This window comes from Nicotiana tabacum, chromosome 13 (genome assembly GCF_000715075.1).
Source record: "Nicotiana tabacum cultivar K326 chromosome 13, ASM71507v2, whole genome shotgun sequence".
NCBI lineage: Eukaryota > Viridiplantae > Streptophyta > Magnoliopsida > Solanales > Solanaceae > Nicotiana > Nicotiana tabacum.
In genome coordinates this window covers 23,629,670-23,654,772 of record NC_134092.1, presented here as the reverse complement: position 1 = coordinate 23,654,772, position 25,103 = coordinate 23,629,670, and the positions used below count along the sequence as shown (strand labels likewise).

The 25,103-nt window shown below is 36.4% G+C and overlaps 2 long non-coding RNA genes across 2 annotated transcripts; both read right to left on the bottom strand.

The window, feature by feature from the left end:
- Positions 1 to 2,627: 2,627 nt before the first annotated feature.
- LOC142168391 (uncharacterized) lies at positions 2,628 to 4,484 on the bottom strand. Its single transcript, XR_012698255.1, has 2 exons — positions 3,585 to 4,484; positions 2,628 to 2,923 (listed from the first exon to the last, which is right to left on the bottom strand). It is a non-coding gene; the product is annotated as an uncharacterized LOC142168391 (long non-coding RNA).
- Positions 4,485 to 5,438: 954 nt separating this feature from the next.
- On the bottom strand, positions 5,439 to 6,965 carry LOC142168390 (uncharacterized). Its single transcript, XR_012698254.1, has 2 exons — positions 6,442 to 6,965; positions 5,439 to 5,734 (listed from the first exon to the last, which is right to left on the bottom strand). It is a non-coding gene; the product is annotated as an uncharacterized LOC142168390 (long non-coding RNA).
- Positions 6,966 to 25,103: the final 18,138 nt, after the last annotated feature.

Sequence of the window (25,103 nt, the reverse complement as noted above, 5' to 3'; positions counted from 1 at the left end):
TTTGGATCATGACAAGTTGGTATCAGAGCCTAGGTTACATAGGTCTCACGAGTCATGAGCAAGTCTAGTAGAGTCTTGCGGATCGGTACGGAGACGTCTATACTTATCTTAGAGAGGCTATAGGGATGTTAGGAGCACTTACCTTCTTGATTTCCTTATCGTGCGATTTGATTCTATTAAGGATTGTGCCTTTATTTCCTTCCTACTCAATCTTATGCGACGCGAAGAGCTTGTTATCAATTGGGCGTCGAGGAGTTGTAGTGGTATTGAAAACGTGGTGCAGGATATTTTTCCCTGCGTGTTTGGGAAGGCTATTATCGTCGCCTTGCAGAAGAATGTTCTTTTATTCCAGCTCAGTATCTGTATTTTCTATGATTTAGAGACTATGCACGGGTTGCTACGATGGCTATGCGTTGTTATCGCACAATATTGGTGTAATGGTAAGGTGCTCATTATGTGTTGAGGTGGTGAATGGCTCGAAAAGATGATTTCTCAATGCATGATTAAGGGATTCAGCAATTAATTCCAGCGGAGGAAAGGCAATCGGACTATAGATGTCCAAGTTTGGTTGTTAAAGTAACAAGACTTGGTATTTGCGAGCATGGTCGAATTTTCATTGTGATGCAGTGTCGCCGTCCTTGTTTGAATGCATTATGGTCCGCCGGTGTTACAGTCTTCTTGAATTTCGCCTTCAGGGTAGGTTGTTATGAAATGGTGCATGAGGGGCGGTTGCCAGAGATATCTGTGTGCAGCGTTTTAGAATCGAATGGGTATTTCTAATGTTGATGGCTCGAGAAAGATGATCTTCGAAGAGGCTTAGAGTCGGCAACAATTTATTGGTTCAGGTGCTACAGAGATGCATTTTGATTTTATGCAACAGTTGGGCAGCAAAGTATGAGGGAATACATGACGCAAAGTGTTTCGCAGTGGTTGAAGTACTAGCAGGTCAAGTATGAGAAATAGAGGTTGAGAAGTTGCTTAAAAGAAATGATTTAATCGAAGTAAGAGTGGCAGATTAGCATATGGATTCTGTGGTAGGGTAGTCGCGCGCCTTGAGAAAGTGTAGAACAGTTTGGAATCGCGATAGAATGTGATTTGACCTACGGACTTTATTTGGAGTGATGGGTACTGTACGAAGAAAGATTGAATATGGCAGAAAGAAGTTTATTTGAAATGAAGAGGGATGTGAAGATCTGATTATCGTTTCAGGCGCAATATGACTTGAGTTCGGAAGGTATTGTTGAACTTTCAGTTAATGTCAATAGGGAAAGTGCAGACTTATACAAATGGTGGGCGAGCATGAGCTCAGGAGAATTTACTGATTACGTGGTCGTTGCACCCAATGCAGCGTCGTTGGAAGATGTCGGTAAGGAATTTCACATGTGGGTTATCTCTTGTGAGCAGTTAGCTGTGGCGTGATGTTGATGAAACTTCTGCGAGGAATATTACTTGCTACCTGGTAAGAGGTCGAGTGTGTGACTGTGGCTGGTGATTTAGAATGTTCATGAAAAGCTTAACAAAAGTCTTCGAGAAGTCTGGCGGGTTAACGGTGCGAGATCATGGTGATTGAGAAGGAGAAATCCTTTTGGGTTCTAAGTTTATATAATTGCAGCTTAAAGCTAAGTGGAGGAGCCTGCTATTGACAATTTAATTTCATGGTTATCTGTTAAATTTTAGTTTTGATCGAAAACATACTTGTGGATCAGTTATTACTTGCAGAGATGGAGATCGAGGATGACTCGAGTAAGTAAATTCCTGAATATGGGTTATATAACACTTTATAGAAATACGAAAATCATGGAATGATTAAATTATTATTTTGAAGAACGTAGTGAGCACGAAGTATGAATTTGATTGGTGGTGTTAAGACATGGTTACATCTTTGAGATTTGTTGTGCTAATGGGGCTTGTGCCTTTCGGCCCGTTTGGGCATTGCAATTTAGATTTGAGCAAAGTGGGTGACTCCTGAGAAAATTCTAATGGGTTTGAGAATTATATATAGCAATTGAGAATGTTTTCGGACTTGTGTATGGATAAAATTTGAGATTTACATTTGAAAGTGTCGGGACTTGAGATAATTTTGTATGACTATGGATTCTACATTTCAGTATAAGAAAGGAATGAGGAACAATATTAAATTCACATAAGGTATTTTCAGAGTGAGTGTTACGGTTATGGTATTTATGGGGTAATTATGATGTTGTGAGACTTTACAGAAATTTTGGTGGCAATATTCTTGGGTTTGGTGACCTGCGTGGCTAGGCCGAGTTTGAGGGATTCAGTTCTGATAGCTTGGTTATGTGCAAGTGGAATTCAAAGTGTTCTTAATGGTTTCTACCATGGGTTGAACCGGATATATTCTACCCGTGTAGGGAACATGTTGTGTATTATGAATTCCTCCTGGAAGGAAGCAAGATGAAGGTTACTGAATGGCAGGGTATTGTCACGCCCCAAACCTGGGGAGGCGTGGCTGGCACCCGGTGTCGTGCTGGCCCGAGCGAACCACTCTGTAACTCATGATCGTTTGATCAAAACTAGAACATACATAGGTCGAGTTGGCTGAACGCATTCCTTTTTGTAACTATCATGGGCCAACATGGCCACAACTCATAATGTACAAGCGTAAGTGGGAAAATACTGTATCACATAAATATTTTTTTCTTAAAACATAAATACATATGGGCCATCAAGGCCTCTGACATACTGTACAAAATGAACCTCTGTCTACAAAGCCTCTAAGATTATTTGACATCAAATGGGATAGGGTACCGGCGTACCCATAAGTCTGTAGAAAAACTCTGACACGATGACTCATAGACTCGGCTGCACTCCGAATGAGGTGGAGTCTTACTGATCCTTCGCTGAATGCCAATTTCGTCTACTATGAGGGCTCGTCAAACTGATTCTACCCGTCTATCAGGACCTGCAGCATGACATGCAGCGTCCACAAATAAAACGGACGTCAGTACGAATAATGTACTGAGTATGTAAGGCAGGAAAGCATAAGTAAGAACAGTAATGTAACCAGGGATAGAGAATATACAACCTGTGACATCTGGGTACCTCTGAGGACTACTGACATGAAATACATGATACATACATATATATACATAAACTTTTAAAACATACGCCTTTATGGGCATCACCATCATCATATCGTACCCGGCCGTAATAGGCTCGGTAAAACGTACCCGGCCATCATAGGGCTCGGTAGAATTGTACAATAGGTGCCGTACCCGGCCAACTATAGCGCGGCTCGGTAGAGTAAAATAGATACATATATATGATGCATGCTGGACTCATTGGAATCACATTTTGAACCTTTCGGAGTGACGTAAGGTCGGTATCCTTCGTACACGTTATTAGGATTAACTCTTCATCAAGAATCTTATAAGAATCAGAAACTACCAACAACATTGATAATATAAGAATAAAAGAAGTAACATCAATATCAGTCGTTTTATAAGAAGGGCAGCAATGTAAGTACTGCTAGCTTCTAAGAGTAGAGTATCTTTGGGAGCTCGTTCATTACATTATATACAATCGGAGTCGTGCAAAAGAATGAAGGGGATAGCTTCACATACCTGAGCCGATTCTCTGGACAATCCCGCAAACACACGACAATTGAGACAAAATATGTGACGGCAAGAACAACGACAAAGGAAGGCGACCCAAACAACTTTCCCACCATCATTGAACAAAGCTATGCAGACACATCGAACATGGTAGGAAAAGATTACATGTCTAACACCTCAAATTGCTACTTCAGAACAGCTCAAAAATTAACCAGTTTGATTATAACACAAGAACAATTAACATTTATATCCACATGCATATAATCTCTTTCCACACCATGAACATATCCCAACTAAAGAAACCATTATAGCTATACAAGACTTGAAACAGATATTGGTGCAACCTAACTGAGCACCACGTTTTGCATTGCCAGAGCTTACCTACATCTAAATGTGAAGTGTATAAGCTTCACATTAAGTCGGTCATCAGTCATAGAACAAGAGAACTGAGGCAAGTCAACATTATTCTTTTAATGGGTCAGTAGAGTATCCAAATGTTCACACATGATTTACCGAGAAAGGTTGCTTCTATTCTTTAGAAATAGAGGTGTGGACCCCACTTGATAAGAATGAGTTTTTGTTTTGGCCAATTCTCCTAATTATGCCACCTTGTTTCATGACTTAAGAGTCATTATCACCAAAGTGACTTGCTGCCGCGTTGGGGATGGTGTCCCCCTTAAACATTATCCACAAATTCAATTACAAGTTAATTTCTCACTTAAAAATTAATAATTAACCAATTATTCACATAATTAAAAATTATCTCAAATTACTTAAAATACTACTCACTTTTAATATACATTATACATCTTACTATCATGGTCATGTGGTATAAAATAAATACATACACTATTATTTAATTAAAACATCCATATAAAAATACACATATTTTCTCAACTTTATAATTTTCCTAATCTCATATAAAGAGTAAAAATTCTCGTACTCTTAATTCTTAAATTGGTAAAAAGATAACTTTCTTTTTCTTGTGAGAAAATAATTTCTATATTTACAATAAAGAAAATCTCATAAACTTTCTCATATTATGTGTATAATTTAAAACATATTCGAAAATAGTAATACTAATAACTATATACACTCATATATTTTTTTCAAACTATTTTACAAAAATATTCCACTCAAAATACCATATCAAATGTATATATATCGGTATCAAGGATGTTAAACTTACAGGGTGTAACATCCTTCCCCCCTTTAGAACATTCGTCCTCGAATGTTAACTCTTAGAGATTTTCAAACTTTTCACTAGGGTCTCCTTTGTAAACTAAACTAAAACTATAACTATATCTGAAGTCTCGACTATTCACAACCTTTTTGTAGTTGAGTATCTCGAACCTTCTTCACCTCTACTTTACCTTACTTACTTTTCAATCTCGCATCGTATTTGTTGTTTCTTTCATAACCTTCCTACCACATTATGCATTTAAGCTCTACTGTAATACTTGCACCTCTAGTGCATACAAAATCTTGCGAAAGCTTAATACTGACTTCTTACGACTCAGCTCTATGGCACGATCTCGAAACAAAAGAAGGGTAATATTTTCTAAATGCCCTATAGCCTCTCAATTATAAATGTGGCGCGCAACACACCCATAAGTGAGACTCTACTAGGCACGGCTTTGTATACTTTCTTGGATACGACCCGCTCTGATACCACTTTGTCACGTCCCAAACCTGGGGAGACGTGGCTGGCACCCGGTGCCGTGCTGGCCCGAGCGAACCACTCTATAACTCATGATCGTTCGACCAAAACTAGAACATACATAGGTCGAGTTGGCTGAACGCATTCCTTTTTGTAACTATCATGGGCCAACATGGCCACAACTCATAATGTACAAGCGTAAGTGGGAAAATACTGTATCACATAAATATTTTTTTCTTAAAACATAAATACATATGGGCCATCAAGGCCTCTGACATACTGTACAAAATGAACCTCTGTCTACAAAGCCTCTAAGATTATTTGACATCAAATGGGATAGGGTACCGGCGTACCCATAAGTCTATAGAAAAACTCTGACACGATGACTCATAGACTCGGCTGCACTCCGAATGAGGTGGAGTCTTACTGATCCTTCACTGAATGCGAATTTCGTCTACTATGAGGGCTCGTCAAACTGATTCTACCCGTCTATCAGGACCTGCAGCATGACATGCAGCGTCCACAAATAAAACGGACGTCAGTACGAATAATGTACTGAGTATGTAAGGCAGGAAAGCATAAGTAAGAACAGTAATGTAACCAGGGATAGAGAATATACAACCTGTGACATCTGGGTACCTCTGAGGACTACTAACATGAAATACATGATACATACATATATATACATAAACTTTTAAAACATACGCCTTTATGGGCATCACCATCATCATATCGTACCCGGCCATAATATGCTCGGTAAAACGTACCCGGCCATCATAGGGCTCGGTAGAATCGTACCTGACCACGTGGAGCTCGGTAAAACCCAACTGATCAGTGGTTGCACAATAGGTGCCGTACCCGGCCGACTATAGAGCGGCTCGGTAGAGTAAAATAGATACATATATATGATGCATGCTGGACTCATTGGAATCACATTTTGAACCTTTCGGAGTGATGTAAGATCGGTATTCTTCGTACACGTTATTAGGATTAACTCTTCATCAAGAATCTTATAAGAATTAGAAACTACCAACAACATTGATAATATAAGAATAAAAGAAGTAACATCAATATCAATCGTTTCATAAGAAGGGCAGCAATGTAAGTACTGCTAGCTTCTAAGAGTAGAGTATCTTTGGGAGCTCGTTCATTACATTATGTACAATCCGAGTCGTGCAAAAGAATGAAGGGGATAGCCTCACATACCTGAGCCGATTCTCTGGACAATCCCGCAAACACACGACGATTGCGACAAAACATGTGACGGCAAGAACAACGACAAAGGAAGGCGACCCAAACAACTTTCCCACCATCATTGAACAAAGCTATGCAGACACATCGAACATGGTAGGAAAAGATTACATATCTAACACCTCAAATTGCTACTTCAGAACAGCTCAAAAATTAACCAGTTTGATTATAACACAAGAACAATTAACATTTACATCCACATGCATATAATCTCTTTCCACACCATGAACATATCCCAACTAAAGAAACCATTATAGCTATACAAGACTTGAAACAGATATTGGTGCAACCTAACTGAGCACCACGTTTTGCATTGCCAGAGCTTACCTACATCTAAATGTGAAGTGTATAAGCTTCACATTAAGTCGGTCATCAGTCATAGAACAAGAGAACTGAGGCAAGTCAACATTATTCTTTTAATGGGTCAGTAGAGTATCCAAATGTTCACACATATGATTCACCGAGAAAGGTTGCTTCTATTCTTTAGAAATAGAGGTGTGGACCCCACTTGATAAGAATGAGTTTCTGTTTTGGCCAATTCTCCTAATTATGCCACCTTGTTTCATGACTTAAGAGTCATTATCACCAAAGTGACTTGCTGCCACGTTGGAGATGGTGTCCCCCTTAAACATTATCCACAAATTCAATTACAAGTTAATTTTCCACTTAAAAATTAATAATTAACTAATTATTCACATAATTAAAAATTATCTCAAATTACTTAAAATACTACTCACTTTTAATACACATTATACATCTTACTATCATGGTCATGTGGTATAAAATAAATACATACACTATTATTTAATTAAAACATCCATATAAAAATACACATATTTTCTCAACTTTATAATTTTCCTAATCTCATATAAAGAGTAAAAATTCTCGTACTCTTAATTCTTAAATTGGTAAAAAGATAACTTTCTTTTTCTTGTGAGAAAATAATTTCTATATTTACAATAAAGAAAATCTCATAAACTTTCTCATATTATGTGTATAATTTAAGACATATTCGAAAGTAGTAATACTAATAACTATATACACTCATATATTTTTTTCAAACTATTTTACAAAAATATTTCACTCAAAATACCATATCAAATGTATATATATCGGTATTAAGGATGTTAAACTTACGGGGTGTAACAGGTATGTAATTTGCTGGTTACCCAAAGTTGATAATGAGATTCTCGTGCTTGGCACATGATGGCATGGTAGATGTGGTGTGTGGCGCGAGATTAAGATTTACATATACAAGGTGACAGTTCATTCTTGAAAGGAAGATCACGAATTTTGGACATAATGGTCAATTTCAGATAATTAGATGAATGTTATAACTGCTCGGTAATCGCTGAGAAGTGTGTGCATTTCAAAAGGCGCATTGTGTTTTGACTTACGGATGTTCATTGGTATTGCAGTACTCACCTGGTTGATAGACTGTTCATATTCAAATTATTGCTATGTGGCACGGAAGAATTATGAAAGTATTCCTTTTAGGAAGACCGTGAATGGAAGATGTGTTAGTCATTTTAGTGCTGGAGTTGGGATCAGTTACGGTGATTCATGTGTTTGATGAATTTGGAGACGTGTTCTCAGAAGTATATTGTTTCGGGTTGCGGCCTGTTTGAGGTGAGTATTTTATTTTAACTCAGTGGAGGCACTAGTTACGTTAATTGTTTGTGATAGCTAGGGGTGTTCATAAAAATCCAAAAAACTGAACCAAACCGAAAACCAAACCAAACCGACCAATGGTATATTTGGGAGGATAATATTGAAAGTCGACTTAGAAAGTGATTATGATTCTGGTTGGGGCGAGAGAGCTCCATGACTTGTTGCTCTGATAAGGGGTCATGCAATTTTTGCATGTTTATTTTATTATCAGCAGTGTACGAAGGTTTTGGTACGAGGTTTGGCTTGATATGAGGTTCAATACTTGTACTTGGTTGGTTTGGAGTAATTACTGTGATCGGGAATGGCGCTGCGAGCATGTGAGTTGTGTAGTATGCAATGTGATTATATCTGGGGTTATGGCTATGGCTTGATACAGCTTGTTCAGACTTATACGGTGTGTGAGATTTAGATCTTGGAAAGAATTCTGGGTGTTAGAAATTGGGTTCCAAGTTTTGGGCTAAGGTTAAATTAATGATTTTCAGTTGTGTTATGTTGTCAGGCCTATATAGAATAGGGAGACGTGGGATCACCCCCAGATATGTGCATGGTAAGGAGGAACAATGATTTAAAGGCTTAGGAACAACTCTTGGCACGTTCGAGGACGAACGTATATTTAAGTGGAGGAGATTGTAACGACCCGACCGGTCGTTTTGAGCATTTACGCTCCTTTTAACTATTTTAAGTCTTGAATAACTTCCTACGAGGTATTATGACTTGTGTGAATTGTCAGTTTTGGTTTTAAGGTATTTCGGAGTTAGCTTGGAAGAATGATTTTATGTTGGAAGGTTAAGTTGAAATAGTTGACCGGATATTGCCTTATGTATAAACAACCTTGGAATAGAGTTTTGATGATTCCAATAGCTTCGTATGGTAATTTTCAACTTAAGAGCCTGTCCAAAAAATTATTTGGAGGTCGGTAGAGGAATTAGGCTTGAAATGGCGAAAGTTTAATTTTTGGGAAGTTTGACCGGGGAATTAATTTTTTGATATCGGAGTCGGAATTCAGTTCTGAAAATTTTTATAGATCCGTTATATCATTTATGACTTGTGTGAAAAATTTGAGGTCAATCGGAATTGATTTGATACGTTTCGGTGCAAAATATAGAAGTTGGAAGATTTGAAAACTCATAATTCGATTCGATGCGCGATTCGTAATTTCGGAGTTGTTTGGCATGGTTTGAAGCCTCAACTAAGTTCGTATCGTATTTTGGGATATTTTGGTATATTTGTTTAAGGTCCCGAGGACCTCGGGTGGATTTCGGAAGGTTAACGGAATGGATTTCGGACAAAAGGAGCTACTGGAGTTTTTCTACTACAGAAGCTGTTTTTGGACAGCAACTGGTGCATTCATAGAGCTGACTTTGAAAGCTTATATCTATAAATCTGTAAGGAATCTGAAAAGTGTTAAAACATAAAAGTTGTAGCCCTTAGATTCTAGTTTTCAGAAAGCTAAACTATTTATTATTTGGACATTTGTACGGAAAGTTATGGCCAACTGAATGAAGGCTGGTAAAGCAATTTTGCCAGAAATTTCTGTTTCGCCAGAAATATTTGATGCATGGAGTCGACTTTAGAAGCTTATATCTCATATCTATAAGGAATCTAAAAATTATCAAAACATGAAAGTTGTAACCCTTTGATTCTAGTTTCCATAAAGTTAAACCATTCATCATTTGAACAATTGTATAGAAAGTTATGGTTCACTGAATTAAGGCTGGTAGCAGTTTATATTTTCCCGAAATTCAGGCAAAGTCGCATTTCACACATGCGACTTGCCTAGGCAGAATGCTTAAAAACGGGAGTTAGCTACTTTTACTCATTTTTGAGTTTTGAGTCTCGGATTTGTGCGATTCCAAAGGGATTTCTCACGACTTCAACTTGGGTAAGTGTCCTATATCCAAAAGTGATTATATTTCATAAATCCATGGTTATATTCATCATTTATTTCGGATTTAAATGGAAGAAATCAAGATTTTTGCACAACTTTTCAAGAACGAAAATTTTAGAATTGGAGGTCAAGTTGTTATCGGAATTTGATAAAATTTGTATGGATGGACTCATAATTGAATGGGTTGTCGAATTTTGTGAGTTTCATCAAATTCCGAGACGTGGGCCCCACGGGCGATTTTTGAGTTAAATTTTGGATTTTTAAGGAAAAGTTGTATTTCTTATGGAATTAATTTCAATAAATTTTATTGACTGAATCAAATTATTTGTGGCTAGATTCGAGGCGTTTGGAGGCCAATTCACGAGGCAAAGACTTAGAGGAATAAGAATTTTACGGTTTGAGGTAAGTAACAGTTTTAAATCTAGTCCTGAGGGTATGAAACCCCAGAATATTGTATTATGTGAGTATTTTGGAGGTGACGCACATGCTAGGTGACGGGAGTGTGGGCGTGCACCGTGGGAATTGGGACATAGTCCATTCCGTGAAAATGAAAAGTTGAATAAGCTTGTCGTTAGCTATGTGCCCTTTCTGTACTATGCAAATTTGATAGTGAAGCATGCTTAGGCTATGTGTTGGTGCTGTAAAGACCACATAGGTCTTGTATATGTTGAATTATCTGCTAAATTATTGTTTTGTACTCAGTCACAGTTTACTTGTTTATTTTATCTCAGTCTATATTGTTCATTATTGATGCATCATGTTATTGTTATTTGGGTTGAGTATCATGACTATTGAGAGCCCGAGAGACTGGAGAGATTTATGACTGAGTGAGGCCGAGGGCTTGATTGTAAGATATTATACTATAGCACGTGAGTTGTCCGTGCGGATCCTTATATTATATTATAGCACGTGAGTTATCCGTGCGGATCCAGTATTATACTATAGCACGTGAGTTGTCCGTGTAGCACGTGTCTGTGCGGGTCCTTATATTATACTATAGCACGTGAGTTGTCCGTGCAGCACGTGAGTTGTCCGTGCGGATCCAGATATTTACACTATGGCACGTGAGTTGTCCGTGCAGCACGTGAGTTGTCTGTGCAGATTATAGAGCTTGGGCTGTAGGAGCTCCTCCGGAGTCTGTACACCCCTAATGAGCGCGGGTACCCATTGAGTGTGAGTGCTGAGAGATGAGAGCCGAGTGGTTGAGCTATTGTGATGAGTTGAGTAATTGTTGCCCTGGGAGGCTGTACTTGCTTTTCATTTGTTGTTGCACTTAGTTGCTATCTGTCATTGTTGTGAAATTCTCTGAAAGATTTTATATCCGGATTACATGAACTTGAACTGTATAAAACTGATTTGAATTAAACTGCTGGAATTGATAGCATGTCTACTCTCTGCTGGAATTACTGAAAATGAACTATAACTGTGTAGCCCGTCACTATCTTCAGTTCCTTATTTATTATTGTTACTTGCTCAGTTGGTTTTACTCATACTACACTCTGCACTTCGTGTGCAAATCTAGGTATTCCCGGACATAGCGGGTGTTGATTCTTTCGCACAGTTGATTTTTCGGAGATTCTGAGGTAGATGTCGTGTTTCGCAGACCTTGCCTCTCCTTCCCTATCTCCTTATTTACTGTATTTGGTCTCAAACTGTTATGGACCGTATTTTTCAAACTTGTATTCATATTAGATGCTCATGTACTCAGTGACACCATGTTTTGACAGTGTTTGTATCGGTATTTGCGAGATTTATGGATTGTATTTAAATATTATTTTTTCAAACTTAAAAGAAATTGTGGTTTATTGAAATCGGCTTGCCTAGTATTGAGATAAGCGCCATCACGACATGTTAGAATTTTGGATCGTGACATTTATATAATCCAGTTGGTTTTAGCAATGTTGCCAATAACAATTTCATGTATAGAGAGATATAGGCTTGTCAATCTCAATAGACAAGTCATTTAAAATAAAGCTCTTTTTTCTCTTAGATGGAAATGATGATCAACATCTTTTGTTGATTATATATAGTTCAAGATTGTGGCTTAAGCATATGCACTCTACATCTGTTACTTACCGGATCATGATAGCTAACAAAATGATGACGTACAGTAGCAACACAATATATATTCAAATCTTGCTCTATGAAGGCTTAGGCTAAATAACCACCACTCTGTTGCCAGTATGATATCGGTACGTAGCTTGATTAAGATGAATAATCATATGGTACTGTGATATCCAAGGTTTACTCTCCACCATGATTTTAACTTCCAATTCCATAGGAAAATCAAACAAAATCCAATCATGCATCAAGGTCTACATTTGTTACTTTCCACCAAATCCAATCATATATCAAATATTATTTTATATACGTAAGGATAAAAGTATAAATATAATTTTTTTTAACGGTTAACGGTTTATCTGATAAGAAAATTATGTAATCCGCTTTCAAACCAGCCGTTAATTATAAAATTTCAATCTGTTCACCAACCATTACCCCGATAAGTTAATACTAATATGTCATTCAGTTCGGTTAACGGTTACGGTTCGATTTTGAAAAGTCCTAAGGTGAAGGGCTTATTAAAAAGATAATCGAGGCTGTACAAAGGGTATGCGTATTATTGAATAAAATGTCTGTTTCTCCTCATCTCCCTTCTAAAGTGTCTGTAGCCTCTTATCCCCATTATTTTGATCTTCTCATCCCTTCTTCTCTATCCTCTATATTTCAATTTAGTCATTTCCATTTCATTATTAGTACGAGCAGTAGTTCTTATATTTTGAGCTGAGTTGTAATCTTATTTCTCTTTAAAGTATTAGAAAAGGGTGTTTGTGAGTTTAACTGTTACATTAGTTACCGGTTGATTTAGGATCATTACACAATCTCAGCCAATGTACTATATTTATCACAAGAAAGTGAAATCTCTTCAAGTCTTTTCTCGTTTTTCAAAAATTCAATCCAGCGTAGCAAGTCATCAAAGTACGCCCAAACTCAGCCAACTAATTGGCTAGCAAAAAATTGTATATATAATTTCACAAGTTTATTTTCCTCCTTTGTATATTTAAAATAGAAAATTATAAATATAATTATTTATAATTTATTATTATCTCTTTATACAAGTGTATAACACACAAAAAAAATATTATTTATATATCACAATAAATAACACATCAAATAACGTGTATACCAAAATATATATCACAATTTTATTTTTCTTCTTTGTGTATATCAAAAATTTATTTTGCTTCTTTGTATATCAAAATGTATATCAATTTTTTTGTTTGTATATCTCAATTTGTAATAGTATATAATTTCTTGTGGATATAAATAAATATATATGCTAGAGATACATTAATATTCGCTGAAAATCAAATTATTTTCTTAATCAAAAAAGAAGAAAAAGAAGAAGAAGAAACAAGCTACAAAATGGCAAAGTGTAGCACGCGGTGGCCGCGAGCCATTTGATTGTGTAAAAAAAGTTGTCTGTGCTCATCCTTCCACGAACCAAGGATTCACGTTAAAACTGGTTAATTCGTAGGCGATGATAAAGTTTGGTTACATTTACAAGTGACAATAGATATGAGAGAGAGAGGACAGATAAAAGAAGAAATATGAGAAAAGGAGATGGAAACAACAAAGAGAGGTAGTTACTAGGAGAGAGTAAATAGGAAAGTAGATTTTTTTTAATATTTAGTTATATAATGCTAAATGTTTTGGGCTGCCTTTGCAATGCAAAACCTTTGCCAATTCCTATTATATATTGTAGGAAATTTTACCTCCTATAACAAATGTATACACCCTATTTATTATAAACTAAAATTATTTTAAAATATTATTTTCTATAGCTACCTTTTATATTTTATAGCAAAATAAGTAGTTTATGGTATATACTATCATTGAGGCATGAAATACGTTATTTATGTTTTTCCTCTCTCTTAGACAGCTGGACATACCTATTTTTAAGGGATTGCCGTTACTGTATTCATGAATACATGGCGCGAATACATGTGAATATATGTACGTACAACTGTATTCATGAATACATCGGCGCGAATACATGTGAATACATGCGCGTACAGCTGGACTGCCCTGATTTTAGGCACGTTTTACTGTTGTATTCATGAATACAACAGCGCGAATACATGTCAATACATGCGCTTACAACTGAACTGCCCTGATTTTAGGCACTTTTTATTGTTGTATTCATGAATACATGTGAATACATGCGCGTACAGCTGGACTGTCCTGATTTTAGGCGTTTTTTGTTGCTGTATTCATGAATACAGCAGTGCGAATATATGTGAATACACTACCGTAACAACTGAATAGTAGCTATAGAAAATAATTACGTATATGGTAGCTATAAGAAGTTAATAGCCACTAAACAATAGTGATTTTTGAAAATTCTTCTTTATTGTAATCTGAAGTCAATTTAGCAATAGAAAATACCTTGTACCCATGTCAAATTTTAGCCCATGAAAATGTAACGCTTCACGCTTAAGTGAGTTGGGCTTAATATTGACGCATCTAAGTAGAGGCCAGAGTTTATTGCACTCATGCTCTGTTTCCTAGATGTGTATGGTAATATCATATATATTTTTAAAATTATGTCATATATGTATGTGCATCTAAATTCAAAGTATCATATGGTGCAAGGCGGCTGAGTGCATCTCTCTACGCAGGGGCAGCCCTTCCCTAAAGCAAGTAAATTAAAGCAACTGCTTGTAGGGCTCCCATTTTTTATTACATCTAATAGGCTACATATAAGTTTAGAAAAAAAGTTGTGTGTGTGAAAAAGTTTGATTTTTTTCTTTTAAAATATAGAGAAGAAAGATTTACAACTTCTATGATTTCGTCAAGGAAATTACATTTGAAATAAATATCGAACCCAAATTTCGTAAGAAACTTATGATATATAGGAAGTAACAATTTGATGAGAATGTTGATAATAAATCTCAAAATCTTTCGAAAAGTCCTCTGGAATTGATTACTTTATACATAGTAGACAAGGCTATTGTTTTCACTTCAAAATAGATTTGAATAATTCGAAGCATATGAAAATATTTGTTTGTTTTCTATTTAGCGGTAAAAATTAAGATCACTAGATGATGGAAATTTGAAAATATTGCTTTAATCTTGAATGTTCTTTAAAGCATAATAATCAATTCGATATTGATGTGGAGAATTATTTTCTGAATTAAAAGTGTTAAGAAAAAATAATACAATTAGAAGATAACAATTAATTGATATACTCCATCAAATAAAAATATATTTTTTTTAAATGCCTATATTTTTTATAAAATAATGGTAATAACTCATGTTATACTTGCTTCAGTGGAAAGAAATTTTTCAAAATTAAAATTGATAAAATCTTACCTTAAGATCAACAATGTCTCAAGAGAGGTTAAATGGATTAGCTATATTGTCAATTGAGAAAGACTTATTAAGAGAAATTGATTATAAGAAAATTATTAATAACTTTGCATCTAAAAGAAACTAGAAAATTAGACATCAAATAAAAATTCATAATTTTTTTTAGAAAGAGTTAAGGCCCCTCATAAAGTTTGACTTTAGGCCATAAAATTCATCGGGCCGCCCCTATCTCTACGTAACGGTTCAGATATTTTGTTTATCTTGTTAATATTTTTAAGAATTACGCCTACCCACGGGGAAGTGGATATCTGATGTCCCTTCTTGCATTTTAATTGAAATTTCTATTCTCCTTCTGTCGCTGTTAAAATATATAAAATTAAACTAAATATGTATATCAAACCTAGTAGTAGCGGAGGGTGTTGCATGTAATAAATGAGTTTAACTAGTCCTAATATTTTAAAAAAATACATAAGTTCACACTTAAATTTGTCCAAAAAATTCGAGTACACTCTTAAACTTTACTAATGATTTTTACCCCCTTATTCTTATAAAGTGAAATTAAAACCACCCTAAATGGTGACGTGGTAGCAAAAATGACTTCATCCTCCAAAACGGGCGTGAAAAGAAAGATAAACATTTAACATGAATTAAATTATACACGTGTCATTCTTTAATATATTACATTCCTAATTAATAATTAATTTTTGTGGTCCTCTTTTGTTTCTTTTCTTTTACTCCTATATGTCATCTTCTTACCAGAAAAGTCAACCAGCACACCTCTTCAATCATCTCCTATTCACCCCAACTATAACAAAATTATTCCACCATAAAGTTGTTGCGACTCCTTTACCTATTTCATCCCCTCCCACTACACGAAGTCACAAACCATTACTGTAATCTTAAAGCTTTCACCATTCCAAACAGGTTTGACCAACAAGAGGGGTTGCTCTAATGGTCAACATCCCCACCTACAATTTTAAAGTTGTGGGTTCGAGTCATCAAAGGATAGCTCCAACGAAGGGATCAAAGGGAAGGAAAATCAGGAAAAAAGAGAGCAGGTTGACCCATTTAGAAAGGTTCGATGTGGAGGCTCTTCTACCACGGCAGATATAAAAATGAAGCATAATTTACATATCCACTTAAAGAAGAATGTCTTTTTCGTGGTTTTGGGGTTAAAAGGCCTAAAAGCTTTCGAGACCCTCGTCCTTGCTGTCATTAAAACCATCTCAAAATTATAAAATTATTTTACTACAGTGGTGAGGTCTTTTTGAAGTATCACTTGTATTTTTGTATTGCCGGATTTGGAGATTGACACTAAGATTCTTATTGAATTCTCAGTTAGCACTTAGTGGTGGAGAGGACAAGCTAAAGGTTTGCCGTCAATGGAGAAATGTCCGACTTTGGAAATTTTTTTAGAGAAAAGTAAAGGGATACTTATTGTTCTTTAAGTAATTCAAATTCCATCAAATTACCCGTCTTCAATTTTAATCTATTTGGTTGGGTGCAACAAATTTTTGAGGTTCTACTTTATAGACGCTAATAGGGGTGTGAAGAAGATGATTGTTATCATGGGTTAAAAGCAAATTGTATTTCATTATTGGAGTAAAAATAAGAAAAATTAAAAAAAAAGAAAAGTTAATGTAAAATGAGTAAAAATTAAAAATTAATTGATTTCTGATGTGATGTTGACCAGGCGCTGATGTGGCACGCGCGTGTAAAGCACATCTAACCATGAAAATGGTATTTTATGTCTCGGGGTGTCAATAATTTCACTTCTTACAAAGATATGAGGGTAAAAAGTCACCCGTAAAGTTTAAGTGTGTAACTGAGTTTTCTATATAAATTTAGGTGTGAACTTATGTATTTTCTCTAATATTTTCGACATAAGTGTGTGCGTGTCTGTTAAAAATTACTATTTTAAAAAATATGTTGAACATAATTTTTTTAAAACCTTAAGATTGAACTAGTCAAGTTTATATCATATATCCTCCTCTTCGTAACAATGTATCCATCTTACCGAAATTCTAAATCCACTATGGGGACTAGTATACTTTTATTGATGGGTTATTTTGGACATGGCTGAAGTGAGTTACCTAAAAGTTTGGGTCAATTGTATCTAGTCCAAATTGACCCGTAAGAAAATATAACGATCCGGCCGGTTATTTTGATTGTATTAGCCCCGACCCCCTAATTATTGCCTTCTTTATGTTATACTGTGGTTACGTGACTTGACGGGAGGTTTGATTTTTGGTTTCGGAGAGAAATATGACATATAGTCTCTAAATTAGAAGTTTAAGTCATAAGAGTCGACCGTAGATTGATTTGTGTGAAGACGACTCCGGAATATAGTTTTGATGGTCCCAATAGCTCTGTAAGGTGATTTTGATCTTACGAGCATGTCCGGATATTGATTTGGATGTCCGTAGGTTATTTCGGCGTAAATTGGCGAAAGTTGAAAGATTTTGGAAGGTTTGACCGGGAGTGGACTTTTGATATCGGGGTCGAATTCCGATTTCGGAAGTTGAAATAGATTTTTAATATTATTTATGACTTGTGTGCAAAATGTGAGGTCAATCGAACTTGATTTGATAGGTTTCGGCACCAGATGTAGAAGTTAGAAGTTCTAAAGTTCATTAGGCTTGAATCGATGCGCAATTCATATTTTTAGCGTTGTTTAATTTGATTTGAAGGCTCGACTAAGTTCATATGATATTTTAGGACTTGTTGGTATAATTGGTTGAGGTCCTAGGAGCCTCGGGTGCGATTCAGACCATGTTCGGCGCATTCGGAACATTTATGGAGTTGCAGAAACTCTGCTTCTTCCAGTTCTGGTTTCTTCTTATGCGATCGCGGAAGAGGGGACGCGATCGCGAAGGTCTGAGATTGACAGTCATGGTTTTTGTTCTATGAGATTGCAGAAATGCATCGCGATTGCGAAGCTTGCATGGTCTAGTGAATCGCGAACGCGTGGCATTTTTCGCATTCGCAGTGAAGAAAATGAGGACCGGGTAGTGGGCGCTTGGCTATATGCGATCACGTAGTGGTGCACGCGATCACGTGGCCCTGGGTGAAGTCCTCTCCGTGTTCGCATGGTGCCAACAGCGTTCACGTAGGTCTTTTTGTTTGGGCATCTTACTTTGTTCTACGCGATCGCATGTGAAGTTCTGCGATCACGTAGTGTAAACACCAAGGCAGCAGAACTTAAATTTCAAAATCGAGGGTTAGCTCTCATTTTAAATTTGAGACTTTGAGAGTTCGGATTAAGGCGATAATTTGAGGAATGTTTAGAGGGATTATTGGGGTAATTGTTCCTAACTCGTTTTTAATTAAATTTCACTAATCTATCTTCGATTTCTTCATCTAATTAAGGATTTGTGGTGAAATAATTGGGGGAAAAGTGTAAAGTCTTACACCGATATTTTGGGTTTTGAAAAGCTAAATGAGGTTGGATTTGGATAATTCTTGTATGGTTGGACTCGATATCGAATGGGTGTTCGGATTTTATAATTCTGGTCGGGTTCCGATACGTGGGCCCGGGTCGACTTTTTGGGGCGATTTTTTCAATTCATACTAAAATTATAATTTCATTAATTAGATTCGTTTGTTGTAGTTATATTTATAGTATGTAATTAATTTTGACTAGATTTGAGCCATTCGGAGTCGGAAAATCGAGAGAAAGACCTTATTGATTGATTGAGCGATGTTTGAGGTAAGAGACTTGGGGGTGGGGGGAGGGGGGGAATTCTCTTTAGGATTTGGTATTGTTGTGAAAATTTATGTTACGTGAGGGCCGTGTACGTGATGTGAAGAGTGCGTACACGGGCTAAATATTGAAATTTCGGTTTTATTTAAGTAGTTTCCTTTCTATGCCTTAACTGAGTTACTTTAGCATGTATAGTCAACATGCTTAGCCTAATTTCACGTGTCTACTTGTCTTATCTCTTATTTGCAGCTTGTACTACACGTTTAGTTGAATTACCTGCTTTCTTGATTCCATGTTCCTTATTTAACTGTGGGATACTTTACTTGAAATTGCTATCCTTGAAATATAGTTATTTCGGTTTTTATGTTTGATTTCCGTGATTATTGTTGAGATGATTATTTGGTTTTTGCACGAGGTTTCTGCCGTGCGGTTGTTATTGTTTCACGAGGTTTCTGTCGTATCGTTGTGATTATTGATACGCATGCGGTGGTATAAGGTCTGGGTATTGAAATGCATACGGTGAGATAAGGTGGGCTTGATACGCGTGGCTAGTAGGAGAATTACAAGAAGTCATGCAGTGTGATAAGATTGGCTAAAAAGCAGGATGCTATTTTGGGAAAAAAGATTTTCAAAACAAAATATAAAGGCTCCCGCAATAATATAAGAAAAGACTGTGAGATATTTACTTTTGGGATTACGAGGCGGTACCTCGGGAGTGCCCGTGTTGATTTCCTCTAGTTGCTGTATTGTTGTTGTTGTTGTTGTTCCTTAACTTGTAAGATTTTTGCTTTCCTTTCATGTTTTAATTGTCCTTCTTTTATTCCGTGTTATTACCTTCCATAAATTCTCATTGTTTCACTTCTCAGTCATTTCATTATATTATTATATCTTCTGTCTGGTTTCCTATTATTTTCAGTAGCCTTGACCTGACCTCGTCACTGCTCTACCGATATTAGGCTTGGTACTTATTGGGTACCGTTGTGGTGTACTCATATTACGCTTCTGCACATTATTTTGTACAGATCCATGTATTGCCTACCAAACCAGGTACCAGTGAGCTAGTCCGTACGTGGAGACTTCAAGGTACATCTGCCAGCATCCGCAGACCTCGGAGGCCCCCTCTATCTTTATTATCTTGTTTCCTTATCCTCATTAGACTCTGATGTATAGGGATATTTAGTATTTCTCTTTAGAGCTTGTGACTTATATCTACCGGATTTTGGGAGTTGTTTATACTTGAGTTACAATTTTTATTTATTTCAGTTTTTGACGTTTTGAGTTTTAGATTAAAATTTCAGTTTTTCCGCATACTTGTTAGGCTTAAAGACTAGGTGTCATCACGACATCCTACGGAGGGAAATTGGGGTCATGACAGAAAATTTATCAAAACATAGAAACATAAGAAAAAATCAAAAATATTTATTTTTCACGTCGTGTAATTCATAAATAGACAATATTGGACTGTATTTATTGTACGATTTCTCACATGGCCGAATTTGCGTTGCACTTTCATAATGGATATTAATATCGATAACAAGAGTGCTAGTCATAATGGAAGAGGAAACTGACGAAAGGAACATACAATAGGAATATCATCGATACATATATATTAGGTGAGATACGCTTCCTTACATGTTTGTACCTCATAAAATCAAAAAAAAAAAAAAAAGAATCATGTGTATCTAATCCATGTATTAAATAACTCAGCATGTTACTAAGTAATACCATAAAAGTTTGGGAGAGGGTGGTGGAAGGGAGGATAAGAAGGGCGGTGTCTATATCAAAAAACTAGTTCGGATTCATGCCGGGTCGTTCTACTATGGAAGCTATCCACCTTATCAGGAGGTTGGTGGAATAGTACAGAGATAGGAAGACGGATTTGCACATGGTGTTTATTGACCTATAGAAGGCGTATGACAAGGTCCCTAAGGATGTTCTTTGGAGATGCCTGGAGGTGAAAGGTGTGTCGGTAACTTATATTAGGGCGATAAAGGATATGTATGATGGAGCTAAGACTCGGGTTAGGACTGTAGGAGGTGACTCGGAGCCTTTTCCGGTGGTTATGAGGTTACACCAAGGATTTGCGCTCAGCCCGTTCTTATTTTGCCCCGCGAATGACGCACTGACACACCATATTCAAGGAGAGGTGCCTTGGTGTATGTTGTTCGCTGATGATATAGTTCTAATTGATGATACGCGAGGCGGCGTTAATGAGAGACTAGGGGTATGGAGGCACACTACTAGAAATTCGGCAAAAACCGACCAAAAAACCGACTAAAGTTGGTCGGTTTTTCAAAATATTTTTTTTTAATTTTTTTTTACGAAACCGACCAACTTTGGTCGGTTTTCTTTGGCGCAAAAATACGGGAAACTATTTTTGAGTCCCGCGAAATTTATGTTTCAAGAAACCGACCAACTTTGGTCGGTTTTTCAATTAATATAAATATAAATTAATATTAAAAAAACCGACCAAAATTGGTCGGTTAATTCGGCGGGTCATTTAAAAACACCGACCAACTTTGGTCGGTAATTTTACTTTTTAATAAAACCGACCAACTTTGGTCGGTTATTTTCGTGCGAAAATACAATTAAAGAATATAAATCAAATAAAAGACAGTCTTAAAACAAAATGTACCAATGGTCTAGTGGTAGAATAGTATCCTGCCACAGTACAGACCCCGGTTCGATTCCCAGATGGTGAATCTTTTTATTACATAATTAAAATACCGACCAACTTTGGTCGGAAAAAACCGACCAACTTTGGTCGGTTTTTTTTGCAATATTTTTTTTTTTGAATTTAATTGACCGACCAAAGTTGGTCGGTAATTTCCGACCAACTTTGGTCGGTATTCCTTTACGACCACAAAAATACCGTCCACACGTAAATGGTCACGTTTTGGTCAGTTTTTGGCCATTACCGACCAACGTTGGTCGGTTTTTTTGGTCGATTTTTACCGGATTTCTAGTAGTGGCAGGCCCTGGAGTCTAAAGGTTTCAAGTTGAGTAGGAGCAAGACCGAATATTTGGAGTGTAAGTTCAGCGATGTGTCGGGGGAAGCAGACGTGGAATTGAGGCTTGACTCACAAGTCATCCCTAAGAGAGAGAGTTTCAAGTACCTAGGGTCTATTATCTAGGGAGATGGGGAGATCGACGAGGATGTCACACACCGCATAGGATTGGGTGGATGAAATGGAGGTTAGCATCTAGAGCCCTGTGTGACAAGAAAGTGCCATCGCTTCTCAAATGTATGTTTTATAGAGCGGTGGTTAGACTGACCATGTTGTATGGGGCTGAGTGTTGGCCAGTTCAGAACTCGCATATCCATGAGATGAAAGTAGCAGAAATGAGGATGTTGAGATGGATGCGCATGCACCCTAGACTAGATAAGATTAGGAATGAAGATATTCGGGAGAGGGTGGGCGTGACTCCCATGGACGATAAGATGCGGGAAGCGAGGCTTAAATGGTTCGGGCACGTGCGGAGGAGGAACCTAGATGTCCCAGTTAGGAGGTGTGAGCGGTTGGCTCTAGCAGGTACAAGAAGAGGTAGAGGGCAACCTAAGAAGTATTGGGGCGAGGTGATCAGGCAGCACATGGCGTGGCTTCATATTTCTGATGACATGGTCATTGATAGGAAGGTGTGCAGGTCGAGCATTAGGGTTGTAGGTTAGGGGATAGACGAGTGATTTTCATCGTTGTATCGTCGAGTCTCATAGTATTTTGCCTAGGACTGCTAGAGGTTTTTGTTATTATTATTATTATATTATTATTAATATTATTATTAATATTATTCTGATTTCTTTTATTGTTACGGATCTATTGTCACTGAGCCGAGGATCTCTCGGAAATAGCCTCTCTACCCCTCCGGAGTAGGGGGTAAGGTCTGCGTACACCCTACCCTCCCCAGATTTCACTAGTGAGATTCTACTGGGTTGTTGTTGTGTTGTATTACATAACTCAGCATGTACGTTCACCACACATGCCGAGAAATTAGTGTAAACATAACCATTTAAACCATCATTTTAATAATTTGCTTAATTTTATTACCCAAATCACTAAGATAGCCAACAGTTATCTCATTGCTTTTTCTTGTAGTGTTCCTTTCCTTACTTTGTGTTATAAGATCTACTCAATAAGACTGATTTATATTTTTATAATCTCTAAATATTTGTAATTAATTACTGGCTATAATTTTGTTTCCATATGAGATTTAAAATCAGTCAAGTCATTTCAGATAAGCCATATTTCATTTATATCATTAATTTAGTTGAAACTTTCTTTAAGATTCAGTCAAATACTATCGCCTCAAGTACTATTCAATGGCCTTTTAGATATTTGCCATGTGAACTATAAAATAATTAATGGCTGAGATCCATTTACACTTTATTATACCTATAAAAAAAACATGAAAATAGACCAAAATTATACTAATGACACTCATAAAAAACTAACCCTTGTTTCTTACTTCTTTTTTTCTTTTTAATTGTTTCTTACTTTTAACAAAATAAAGCGCTATAAATTCAGGTTAGAAATGTTAAATACTTTTCCGAAAAAAACACTACTACCCCTATCAAAAAGCAATACTCAACTTTTTTTCAATTAATCCAACTCCACGAAATATTTGCAATATCGCAAAAGTTTCAAATGATCATAAGTTGCAATTACTTATGCTCAAGCTATGAAATGTTTAAATCTTAGATGTAAAACAAAATTAAAGTTTCATACTCAATACCAAAACATTCTGCAATGTTGTAAGTGGGTTGGTGAGAATTCATAGCCTTCTATCACTCTCTCTGTGAGTACTGTACGTGGGAATAAGAGAAACATTCTCTATGCGAGCCAATTAAGTTGACTAAGGCCAATTAATGGGTAATATTAGTTATTCAGAAAATATTTGACATTTCGTAGCTTGAAGTTATGGTGCTTTATTGGCGAAAAGCAAGAAACATATCAAAAAGAAAAAAAAGAAGTAAGAGATGTGAGTTGGGTTTTAACGGGTTGTATTAGTATAATTTTTGCCCTTTTTTTGTTTTTTGATAGGTATAAAATATAAATAGATCTCAACCATTAATTATTTTATAGTCCACATGGTATAAATCTAAAAGGCCATTGAATATTACTTGAGATAATAGTACTTGGCCGGATCTTTTTCCGAGCCATCTTTCATTTATATCACTAATTTAGTTGAAACTTTCTCTAAGATTCTTTTAATTTATTCGTTTTTAATAATAATCTTGGAAACGTAATCATTTCACTTACTTTAAAATCAATTTGTTGCCATATCTTTATCTTATTTGTTCCAATATATAGTTCACAACACTTTAATCCTAACATCAAAAGCCTCATATATACAAACTATTGTTGAACTTATTGTGGTATTGATTAGGAATTATGAAGAAGTTTTCAAGCATAGTTGTCTTTTTATTTGCCATCTGCATTGTTCTTGGTAAGTTGCATATGATTCAATTTTTTCCCTATAGTATGTATATGATTCAAAATAATTTTGCCTCCACTACCACTACCACAAAAAATAATCATCCTAATGTGTTTTATTCTTATTAAGTGGTTTCTTTTATATGTAAACCTCATGTACAACTTCATATATAGTCATGGAATAAAAAAGGGCAGTTTGGTGTACGAAACATCACGTGTTCATACAGGGTTTGGGTAAGGGTCGCATCCCAAGGGGATGTGATGTAGGCAACCTACTCTGATACAAGTATCAGGGGCTGATTCCACGGTTCGAACCCATGACTTATAAGTCGTACGGAGACAACTTTACCGTTGCTCGTCCCAAGGTTCTCCTTCATATATAGTCCTGGAATAATTGTTCAATTTTCTATCCTGACAATTTTTCCTTTTTCTGTCTAAACAAATGAAGGTACAAAGGCGAGAGGAGCAAAAGAATGTCGAGTTCCATTTCCAGGAGCGGCAAAACCTTGTGATCCAACAGATTGTAACAACCAATGCTTTAAGCAGTTCCAAG